The 12473-nt window shown below is 33.0% G+C and overlaps 1 long non-coding RNA gene across 2 annotated transcripts; it reads right to left on the bottom strand.

Moving 5' to 3' along the window:
* Positions 1 to 8516: 8516 nt before the first annotated feature.
* LOC121131834 (uncharacterized) lies at positions 8517 to 10937 on the bottom strand. 2 transcript variants are annotated; one of them, XR_011784310.1, is made up of 4 exons: positions 9908 to 10937; positions 9727 to 9846; positions 9550 to 9624; positions 8517 to 9495 (listed from the first exon to the last, which is right to left on the bottom strand). It is a non-coding gene; the product is annotated as an uncharacterized lncRNA (long non-coding RNA). The 2 variants fall into 2 exon arrangements; XR_005869173.2 differs by having other exon boundaries at positions 9904 to 10937.
* Positions 10938 to 12473: the final 1536 nt, after the last annotated feature.

Here is a 12473-nt window from a genome sequence, read left to right on the forward strand (position 1 = left end):
TTTATGAAGAGTTAGTAGTTAGTTGTTATAGACAAGGTTGTGCCTGGTTCAGGCTCAGTGGCTCTATCTGTCCCGGGCTCGGTTCTTTCAATTCAACAGTTTCGGTCTCGGTTCAGTTTTATCGGTCTCTGACTTATAACTTGATTAACCTATTTTGGAAGTTGGAATAAAGCTATTTTTTTAATAGTGGACCTAGATTCCTAAATCTAGGTCCACTCCTTCCCCCTTTTTATTTACACCGTCTGGTTCCTAAAACCACTTATCCACATCCATAAGAAACCCTTAGCTATTTGGAACTCAGACAAAACGTAAAAAAAAAATCATTGGAAAACAGTGCAATTGCAGAAAAAAACTCGGAAAATTGACTTATTGATTAAAGTAAGTTTATTTTTTATAATATATATTCCATATATTAAAAAAGTACAAGAAGCGAGACTGATAAGCAATATATTATGGTCTCCGTTCGACTTTGTTGGTTCCTGTTCTAACAGTTCAAGAGCCGGAACCACTTGAACTTCTAGAACCCCTAGACTGATAAGGGCACAACCTTGGGTATAGATGATGATTAATAATTATATGTTAGAAAAAATTGAAATATCATTTTTTCGCTTTAGACGCATACAAATAAAAAACAACATATATTACAGGTATAGAGGTGACAAAAAATGTACTTAGCTGCTAGACTTAGTTAGGGAGACAGAGAATAAATATTAAAACTAAAAGATTATATCATTGATCCTCAAGCCTTGGGTATTTTAGCTGCTCTAGTCAGTCCTGTAACCCTACTTATATCCAAGGAAGGGCACTCCGAATTCTAAGAGTGATTAGGATTTTTCTGTGCTGGTGGATAGTTTGACAACGAACATATATATTTTACTTTCAAATGTAGAAGATAACTTCCCAATAAAGCTTCGTTGTACTCTTTCATAACTCAATATTTAGAGGTTCTCTCCTCAAGAATAAAAAAAAAGGTACTAGAAAAACTGCCCTGGGGAAGATTGCCATAGAATCTTCCATTGGCAAATTTCTCTGGTGCAGTTTTCTGTGCACAAAAAATAATAATAACAGATTGATGATTTTTTTTTCAAAGTATGATTTGATGAGCCTGGGAGTACTTTAGATTGTTGATTAACCTCATCTAAAGTCACATTATTTCCATTTTATTTCATATAAGGTACTTCCCTATTGTTCTTCCTCAATATGAGTTGAACTAAACGCCTGTAAATGTATATGAACTACAACATACTTCGGAGAGCAATATATACAGTACTTTTTGTATATTGTATTCCCTTTTTTAATACTGTGTAGGTATCTATACGTATAAAAAAATACCTTAGGGAGCACAAAATACACGCTCGATGCACCGTATAAAATGCCTACGATACTTCATTAAAATAAACAAATTGTTATTTATTAGATCAAAAATATGAATAAGATATAAATTAGGAAGCACTGTATATAGTACATCCTGTATATACGCTTAATGCTACATGCAAAACACCTGCGATATTTCATTAATATGACTATATTTTTGTTTCTTATAACAAAAATATAATTTTTTTAAACATTGTATACATTCATACATACAGATAAATATGATTATATGAGGTTATTACACCTCTCAGTAGTCGAAATTCTGGAGGATGCATTTAAAAATGAACCATGGTAACGTACAAGAATTAAAAATTTAGTCACAATGCTGCAGCTTTAGGGGAATAAAGTATAATTATGCTCATATTTATATTTCATTTGGAGGGGTGGAACCATCGTTTTGGATGGACTCGCCCCCCCCCGTAGTTACGGTACTGGTTCTGGTCCAAATCGTATTGTGAGTGTTTTCCCTCGAGTCCAAATCTAGTCTAAAGTTGAGTTTAATAAGACTTTAGCCCTACTTTGTTAACTGATATAATTACCTTTTTAAAGATTCAAGGTTGCAAGCAAAAGCTCCCATATAAGGAATAATAATTACGAACCACGAACGATTACCTAATAAATTCCCAGAAATATAAAAATACGTAGGTATTATATACTACTGAATGTCAAATCCTGAGGGATGAATTATAATTAATTTGTACAACATAGAGTAATTACTGTGATTCACTTCTTGTATTTACATTATCTTGTGACTCATGGAAAAGAAATGAATTTAATCTAATTAGCAAATGAGTTAATAAATCTTGAACTCATTGACCAATGATCAGAAGTCATTTTTTTCCTCATAAAATATCTAGACTTATTGCACGAGGTTAATTAACTCTAAAACTGTGAAACATTGCCTTAAGAGACACTAATATCTTTAAAATATATTTTTTGATCTTAATTAGAGAGATTTATTGGAGTACTTTGCGATACTAAGAGATGTTGTCAATAGTCTTGCTTAAAACACGGCCATTTTGGGCGTTGCAGATGGCCTCAACTCTGAGTAACTTTGTCCGAGCGTCCATTTTCCAAGTGCATTTTACTCTCCGCCATGTAATCCGGGAAAGGGCGGCTATTTCGAAATAAAGTTTTTTAAATTAATTTATATAAATATTTGATCATTTTCATAAAAGTGGTTGCTAATCAATAAATTTGTATTGTATTTATTAACTAAAATATATCTCTCCAGAATTATTCCTCACCCTGTAAGTTGATGAATAATAAATGCAGTTAGTTATTAATAAGTCAATACGTAGGTACTTAATTAGAATCGAATTGATATAGCTATATATATCTACATGTGCTTATGTCAGGATTTTATAAAAAGTTAGTAAAAGCAAAGTGAAGGTGCATGACATTCATATTATTTCGTTATTTGTTTGAGCATGACTCCTTGAAAATCATTCGAAAAAGGGAAGTTAACATATTATTTAAAATTCCTTTTTAAAGCACTTCTATCTATATTGAAAGTATGTATCAATGGTTGTATATAGGCTCATAAAAGAGAAATTTTTTGTTTTTTTTTTAAACTAAACGGGGGTTTCTGGTAAGATGCAATTCGTTACTCTTAGATAACAATTCATTTAAAATTGACATAAATGCAAAATATTAAATAATAATTATCATTACGTAATGAATAATATTCCTATTTGAGATAAACAAAAAGGATAAATGTGGCTTGTAACGTGTCAGACCTTATTTATTTGTTGCAATCCATTCTAGTATTAGGACCGATCCTTAAGTCGTTCAGTCTTTCGGACACTCTGTACTAAAACTTGTTAAAAAAGAAGAAATAAACTTGATCGACGTCTTAAAGGACCTAACTTTATTGGTTTTAAGAAATATTTGCAGGACTGAACTAAACTGGACCGAGATTGAACTGAAAGGGTCTTCTGTCCCAAATAAGGATCAACACAACACTACACATGGAACTTCTGTATAAATAGAGTATTCAGTGTTGCAAAGAATAATATACAGCTTGAAAATTGTATCTACGAGGAATAGTAACGGTCTGATTAAAAACGGATTATTTTCCCTATATCAGTAAGAAAAATGTTCCTGCAAAAGTATTTTTTCATAATGCAAAGAATAATACCAAGAGAAACGAAATGCCAAAAGATATTGGTTTTCTGTCAAATTGAGTCAAAAAGCTTATTAAAGACGGTGAAGAGCTTCACCATTGTCCGAATGCTGAAAATCGACACCGGAAAGCTAAAAAGCTATAGAACGAACCCAACTATATTATTATGGACACACTAAACAAGGTTGTGTGTATTGTATTCCAATTACTCAAAGTTGGTTAAGAAGGATAATGACAAGTCCTTGGTGAAGCCAAAACTACTTTTCATAACAACCATGAAAGAGATCCATCTCCGACGTTGACAAAGACTAATAAACAATCTCAAGTCATCATCTGTACGAATGCTTATTTTCTCAGAAGACAAGTTGACTCATTACCGAACAGAAGGAATTATAGGTACTTGACTATACAGAGTGGGGAACCCAAAACTTGAAGTAGCAAGACTAAATTACGAAAAACGTGATTTTTATAGAATCAAGGAAGACAAGTCAATACCAATTTGTGATATGTTTAAATAATATATTTAGCTATATTTTTTTTTTTTGTTTTTTTTTACATTTTTACACTTAGAAACAGCGGATAAAAAGAAAACATATTTATTTTGGTTTCAGACATCATGGTTGTGTAATAAAACTACGTAATAAATAATAACAAGTAAAAAATTGTGATTAAATTCTACTGTAAGTCTTGTGTCCCCACTCTGTAGATGGGGTTATTAGTTAATAATTCTAACCCTCACAGCCCTCAATCATTTTGCAATCCTAATGTCATCTAATCTGGTTTCCCCAAATTTAGTGCATTGATAGATAGTGTGATATGGGAAAATTAAGGTCAAAATTACTTCCATAGATTAGCCATATTATCATCTTATGTCTTGCTATAGGATAGGCTCCACTCACGCGTACAAATATGCGTGAGAAGTGGCTTCATGAGAATGTACCTTTATGGCGGGAAAAAAAAATGGCCTGTTTAGAATCCAGAGCTAAGCCTATAGGTTCAACTACTATAGAAATAACATTCCGTCTTTATGTAATAACTACATGTCCTTACTATTTAAACTTCCTTTATTAACTACCATATGGTGCTCTTTCCCTCCTACCTAAATATCAACCATATTACAATACTCTGCAACCTCTCAATTGGATCACAGATGACGTCACCACATCCCTCCCTCTTTAAGTTGTGGAGTATACAAAATAATTACAAGAATAAAAGCACATATTCAGTAATTCAGATGCCTTTGTTGTCGATTCGATTTTGGTTCCTTAGAGCCTTGAAAAGCTTCTACCAATAGACGATGGTCTATGAAAAATGTGCCCTCTTGACACTCAAGTGTTTAAAATGTTAAATACTCGAATATGTCCCAAGCAATTCACGATCATAAGTGGAATACTTCCTTTGAGCCTCAGTAAGTTTCTTGGAATAGAATCTTACTGGAACAAGTTCACCATTAATAGGTTGATGAAGAGCTGATCCTATAGCGTATTGCGATATATCGTTAACCAAATAAAATATATGCTCATGAGGGCTTGAGAATGAGAGATTTCTTGATATAATTGAAGGATGATAAATCTTCTTCCGACTAAAATAAATCCTTCTTTCATCGGCGTTTTTAATCATCTCTGTCATTGGGAATACTACACTGGCAAACATGAGGGATTAAAATTACTTTAATATCCAACCGTTCCAGTAAATCTCCTGAGATTAGTAGGTTGTACAGGTTCCGTTATGTTATCAATTGTATCAATCTTGGGACTAAGTGGCCAAATACCTTTGGATGATAAGGTCAATCCTAAAAATTAAGCTCTTCCTTGAATAAAAAGCATTTCTCTGTTACACCAGGAAGGTTGTAGGAGTTTAGGGGAAAAAACATCCCTAAAATGTTTTTATGAGTCTCTACCGATGTTGGATAAATAAGAATGTCCCCCATATAAATGTATACAAAATCGAGTTCCCGAAATATTACATTCAAGAACCTCTGAAAGTTAGCCCCATCATTCTTTAAGCCAAAAGGCATAAAGCATAAATCGAATAATCCAAATGGAGACTTTATTGCTGTCTTATTCCGATTTTCTTCTTTTACAGGTATGTTGTAGTAAAACTGGAGTTAGATCGATTTAATTAAATATTTTTGATCCATGAAGGAGGCCCATCAAATCTTGAAATCTAGGCGTACCTATACGGAGTTGTAGCAGTATTTAATTTACGATACTCTCCGACCCTTCTCCAAACTCTGTTTTCCTTTTTCGGTACAAAATAAGGGGTTGATGTCCATTGAAAGTTGGATGGTGTAATTATAATTTTCTTCTAACAGATTATCTAGAGTTTCTTTGCAGATTTTCATTTATTCAGGGGACAACTTTCTCGCTCTATCAGTGGAAGAACACTATACCCAGTATAGATTGAATGATGAATTTCAATAAGTCGACAAACTTGCTTAGAGGACACAAGACCTGGAAATTATTATAAGATTTGTTGCACAAAAGGTTAGAAACTTCCACCTTTATGTGGAATGAGTGACTCTCTTGTAGAGAGTCTCAGTTAGACTTTTAATGTCACTAAGCCCAGTTAGAGATTCTTTAATTAGCCCTTTTCCCCAGTCCATCGTAAATTGATAGTTTCAGAGAAAGTTTAACCCGATGATGGGTCTGGGCACGTCTGCCACGGGCAAAGTCCAGGTGTATGTCCACTTTAATTTACAACTGCCATTTCCCAAACAAATTTAATAGAGGCTTCATTAGCTCCTGATAATTACAGGGATGAAGGAGTAATTAAAGGACTTAAAACATTTTTGTACGGAATAACAGAAACAGTTACACACGTATTAATGAGAGAACAATATTCTATTTGTCCAAGATTGAATTTGGTAGCAACTTCGATTAACAGCAAACACTTATCGATTTAACGACTTGCCCGCTCATTTTCTGTGGAATCTATTCGACGAGGATGGTCGGCTAGATGACCTACAAGGGGGACGCACCTCCAGTTTTTTTAGGCCATTGACATTATGTCTTGCATGATATGGCTTGTACCAGAATCCACTCAAAAAGGGGGATGCATGACGTAATTTAACGTATCATAACACACTATGTTAATTGTAGAACACTTATCATTCCTGTGTTTGCTAAATATTATAATCTTATTCAAACATGATATGACAACTCATGATCTTATCCTTCAATTTGAACTATTTACATTATTCCGAAGATTCCAAAATTGATTCCATTAAACGGGATTTATATACATTATACTGCCATAACTCAGATTCTGCAACAATTAATATTTGTGCTGGAAGTATTTAATATATAAACAGGAAACCTTGCACATAAGCAATTGTCCTGAAATATTTTTGTTTTACTGAAATACAACATTACTGAGATAGGCCATATGAAATTCTGCAAACAAAAGTGCTCTGCGGCCAGTCTCTGTTACAGAAAGTCCAATCATTAGTATCATGAATTTAAAAAATACTAATTAGCTTTCAAATGAGCCTAAGTAAGTATCTCTATGACTAAGCATTTTAGTTATTTTAGTCATTTGCAATACGCCACCTATGACCTCAGACCTGGATCAGCCGTGCAGTCATCAAGGCCGTACATGAGACTGATAAATGTGACTTCCAGGTCACTAGGTCTAACGTGTAGTACGTATGAGCATTCGGATAGTGGCAAGACTGAGTGCAAAATGGTCGGGGTTATGCACTCAAGCTAGGGGACACGCCACCAAATGGGATCTCAATGCCATAATCCCCAGGACCTGGTTCAATGCTCTATGGATATCTAAGATCAATGAGGTGTCTGCCAATGTCAGGTAGAGGATTAAAAAAGAAAACTTTCTTTCATTTTTTTGTAAAAAATATCCTTACTTTCCAGTCGATTCAAAAAAATAACATATTTTGAAAATAGCATACTCTGCTCTTTCCAATAGTGGCAATTAAGGTTCTATCAGATCACTAATAAGATAAATAAAATACTCTAAAGTGGAATGGGAATAATGACATATAATATATTAAAAAATCACTAAGGTAAAGGTTTTTTTTTTTGTTTCTCTATTAACTAGTCGATTAGATAAATATGAGTGTTTATATTATTTTTTATCTAGGTATTTGCAAGTATTTACTTGGAATCGACTCCTAAAGCAAATAAGTGATTAATGATTACTTTTGAAACAGATTGTATCAACTTGTTTAATAAGAAACTTACTTACTTTTGATTCAATGTTATTTACCATGAATCAGGCATCAATTCAAGTATTTTTCATAATGTCCCGTTTTTTAGATTAATATCCCGCCTCCCCATACACAAAGACCTTTGTCTGCTAGGTACTATCTAAAAACTAACTTTGTCAAAGTTTGTGGTTTCTATGGGCATTTTGAAAAAAATGTATATTTGGGTCAAAATTTACCAATTTTAGTCTTCTTATACCTTGCCAAATATGATGGTACGAGTAAAAAATTGTATAATTTTTCGGTTTTGGTTTATCAGTTAAAAATATTGCGCATCTTTTTTTTTAAAGAACTTAAGGTACCTAAAATTGATTTGCAGCTTCTGTGTTAAATTTTGATATATCGTGTCTGATAAAGTAAAGAGCTATTTTCATAGAAAAGAAGGTTAGCCTTATGTATCTATAAGATTCGCTAGCCTGATTACGATGAACTTTATAGATAGCGTTTATTCTGTCATTCATCTATCTTTGGGATATTGAAATAAAATACGATTTAGCTAATAAAGCCTTAAAATGACGAATACAGAAAATTAATGGCTCAAAGGGATGATATACGAAGCTTTGAACACTGGTATTGCAAGATTTACTACCACGATGATCAATTAGTAAAGAAGGTATCGTTGTAGAAAAAGTAATACCAAATTTCTTGTTCACACCTTCTCCTCGTGCTCCTACACAACCATCTATAGGTATGGATCATATTTCAGTGGGATTCATATATAACTAAAAATGTCATTTTTGTAATGAAAAAACGAAGTTTAGAAATTAGAAAAGGAAAAACGGTTTTTGTGTTAGCTTTTTTTTCTTTTTTGGTTCATTATTTAATAGGATGCCGTGGTGTTAAATTTCCCTCTGAAGTAAGCATTGTCACCCTTTCTTGGGGTGTCAATTGTTTTGAAAATGCATAACAAAACAAACATATATGAATTCAAATATAATTACAATATTTTCCTTATATTAATGCTATTTCAAATGTAGAAGGTTTTCTTCCTTATAGCAGTACTTCAATTTATCTCGCCAAAATCATATAGCAGGTAGCTTATGTATATTAACAAGAGCCTTAATTCAAGTGTATCATATGTCTTGCTCTTACTCTCTTGTTGCACCGATACAAAAATCCCATCTCTACCTATTAAATAATGAACAAAAAAGAAGAAAGAGCACACGCAACAACCATTGCTCCTTTACTAATTTCTAAGCCTTGTTTTTTCCTTACAAAAATGGCATCCTAACGTAGTGACATACATATATAATTTGTCACAACGTTGTCACAAGGTTCCTCCTTGTTTACTGAGGGATTATAATCTATATATATGACAATATGTAGTTTATAATGACTCGTGCCTTGTTAGGCAGCCAAGATATTAATGAGTTGTTGTTTCTCTCAAACCACCAAAAAAAATAAAAAAAAAAGACTACAATTGATTTTTAAAATGACATTGATCCGCCTTTATTTAATTCAGACTCCAAAATGTACTCGACGCTTGTTGAATGATTGAAACCCTTTAAGGTCATCATCATCTCTTATTTTCACTTACTGCTTAAAGAAATAGGCTTAATACCTTTGTAGCTATGCAGCATGGGTACTTCCTGCTTCTTCTTCATCTACAGAAGGTACACAGTCAATATCTCTTCATCTCCTTTTCATATGAGTTGTTGTGTCGTAATGAAAAGTATTTTTTTCCTCTTCTTTGAATCCTATCTTATTGTATTAGTGCCTCCTCACTCCATCTTCCTCGTTAGTTTTTGTATGCATACGATACATGAACAACCTAGACACAATATATAAACGTACGTACATACCCCATATTATGTACATTATATACCTTTTTAACGTTTACCTGGCCAAAGAAGGTGAAGGGTTGGAAATTGTATTATTGTTACTTGATCGTCACCGTTACCTAAAATTAATAGACACAGAATACTAAGCCAATACTCTACCCATTAGATCTTGTATGTAGACAGATGTATAAAATTGCAACAACAATCTTTACATAACTTACCTAGCTAGGCTACAATATTGCATAGGTGGGTGCAACCCCAACTTTCCTTCCATAAAAGTAGAAATAGTATACTGGGTCGGGCAGCAAAACGTGGACCAGAATACTTCAATATTCTTTTTACTTTCAATGATAATAAAAAATGATAATTTTAACAAAACATATAAAGAAGATCTTTACAAACTTGGTTGCACAATGTGGCCACCTTCTACATCAATCACAGCCTTTACACGTTGCTGGAAGGCCTTGCATGAGTTGATGATAAACTCCTTGGAAAAGTTGTCCCACATATCCACTATGACTGCCTTCATTGAGTCGACATTTGGGTGTGGAGTTTTGTTGTTTTCCCTCTCCAAAGTACTCCCACAGCAAAGTCCAGCGGTTTCAAATCTGGCGGGAAAGGAGACCACATCTTTTAGACCAGAATGCAAAAAATAAAATATTATTAAATTGTGCCCTTCCTTCCCTGCTTTCTTGGAGAGGTCTTTTCCATCATTCTTTATCTTGAACACCTTGAAAATAATGCTCCTAGAGCTCTTTACAATGCCCATAACCCTCGCCACGAAATTATTATTTCATTTCACACTTTTTAAGCTCTAACGACTCCTTTCTTTCTTTCTCTCTCTCTCTGTCTATCTTTGTTTCTACTTCTTTAAGCTATGCCATGCCAATATATGGACTGAATTATCTTATGAGATAAATTCAAAATGAATGTTATCCCTGAAATATCGTTGTGGCCTTACCTCAAATTGACAATGATATAGAGCTTTTTCTTGGAGCCTCTTTTTTTAAAAAATAAAGTTAAGAATTTCAGCTATCAAATGATATACTTTTAAACTTTTTGAATATATTCGTCTTGAAGCTATAAGCCTCTGAATAAAAATCACATATTTTCAACTTTAAACAAAGATAATAAAGATGTTTTTAGAATTTTTTAGGAATAGGTTTTGAAATATTTTCACATCATTTATCTCAATCTTCAATATCAAACGCATCAGAAAGCTTTGAACCTTAAAAATGGCTAAAAAAATAAAAATTATGGCCTTTTCCTGAAGGTTATGAGGCAAACAGAGAAGAATAAGGCCATATTTTTGAATCCAGAAATCAAATTCTACTAAGTAGAGCATATGCTGCTGTTCTAGTGCTTTAAAAAGTGTGATTTTGTTGGACAGTGTTATTAATAGCAAGATGCACAAATGATTAACGGAATACTAAAAAATTTAAAAAGTACATATTTTGACTCATAGCCTCATATTTGTAATGGTACAAGAGGCATAAAAATGGTCAATTACGATACTAAAATCGTATTTTTGTTTTCAAATTAAATAGTTAGTTTTTTATTGTCCCTAGCATAAAAGGACTTAGTGTAAGAAGGAAAAAATATTAACCCGAAAACGGGACAGTCTATCACTTATAAGTGATAAACTAGTTACGTGATTTCTCTTGTATACATAATCCATAGACGCTTATTTTCCGTACAGAACCGGTAAGGAAAGCCTTCATAAATTCATTCACAGTTCATTCACATCTTATAACTTTTATAGAGTAGAATTTTTTTCTACTTCATATTCAAATTTTGCCGGCCTTGTATTATAATATTAGTAATATTTTAAGATCCATCATTTCCAAAGTATGCTCATAAGATTTTATATCTTTTTATTGCTTAAATATTAATAATATTATATATCAATGTCCCATTTTGTCGGAATTTAGCTATTGTACGGGTTGTGGTTATTTTGGCAAGGCGCATTGCGACTCCCCATGTATATGTTTGTCAGAAAAAATGGGATATCAGTCGAAAGTTTTCTAATATAATCTGCAAAAGACAAGGATTCTTTTCAAAAAATTTGTTTACTCGCGGAAAATCTGGAATGCGTCATCATATTTTTGAAAAAAAAAATCCAATCTTTTTAAGCTCATGACATAACCAGTAATGTAACATAATATAGGTATGTCCTGCTGGTATGTAAAAGAAACAGAAATGACCTTGGTCACCCTTACAATTTGACAATGTTTGGGGGAGAGCAGATTAGCTGTTATGACGTTATTTTATAACTGCTGCAAGCAGCGATAAGAGGAAGAAAATAAATACAAATCCCACTACGTATATAGCAAAGACATATAGGCTTTAATGTCGATCCTCAATTCCAATCTGAGTCCAACAAAGACTCACACTTATGACTCCCGAGAAAACCCTCATTGTTAATCTTTTATGAGCACAATCCTTAGTTTTTACTTTATACTTAGATATTCAGTCGTCAAGAATTAAATAATCGAAGGTGAAAATCCAGTGTGGAATGGGCATGTTAATAAAAAGAAACCGAAGATCAACATAGTAACCCTAACAATTTGAAGAATGTTTTGGAGGAGAGAATTGGATCAGCTACAATCAGCTGTGACAAGAGAGGAAGGAAAAAAGAAACTAAACATGGACATTTGCTAGAATTTCTCCAATGTTTCTCCCCAATTCTACACTGAGTTCAACAAGGACTTGGAATTATAACTCAGCAACAAATCCCCTTTGTCTTTTATGAGCACATACGAACGTTCAAATAGGTTTTGAATATGATTGAATCTATTTAGAAAAGGATGTTCACTACTCAGGAATTAAATAATAATGACAACTTCCAAGGAAAATAAAATTCCTTCTTTATACTACGGATTACAAATTCATGGGACACCTAAAAACAAACCGGTTTTACAAGTATGTAAATAATGATACCAGCAGCTTAGGAAAATAAAATATAAAA

This window comes from Lepeophtheirus salmonis, chromosome 1 (genome assembly GCF_016086655.4).
Source record: "Lepeophtheirus salmonis chromosome 1, UVic_Lsal_1.4, whole genome shotgun sequence".
Lineage (NCBI taxonomy): Eukaryota > Metazoa > Arthropoda > Copepoda > Siphonostomatoida > Caligidae > Lepeophtheirus > Lepeophtheirus salmonis.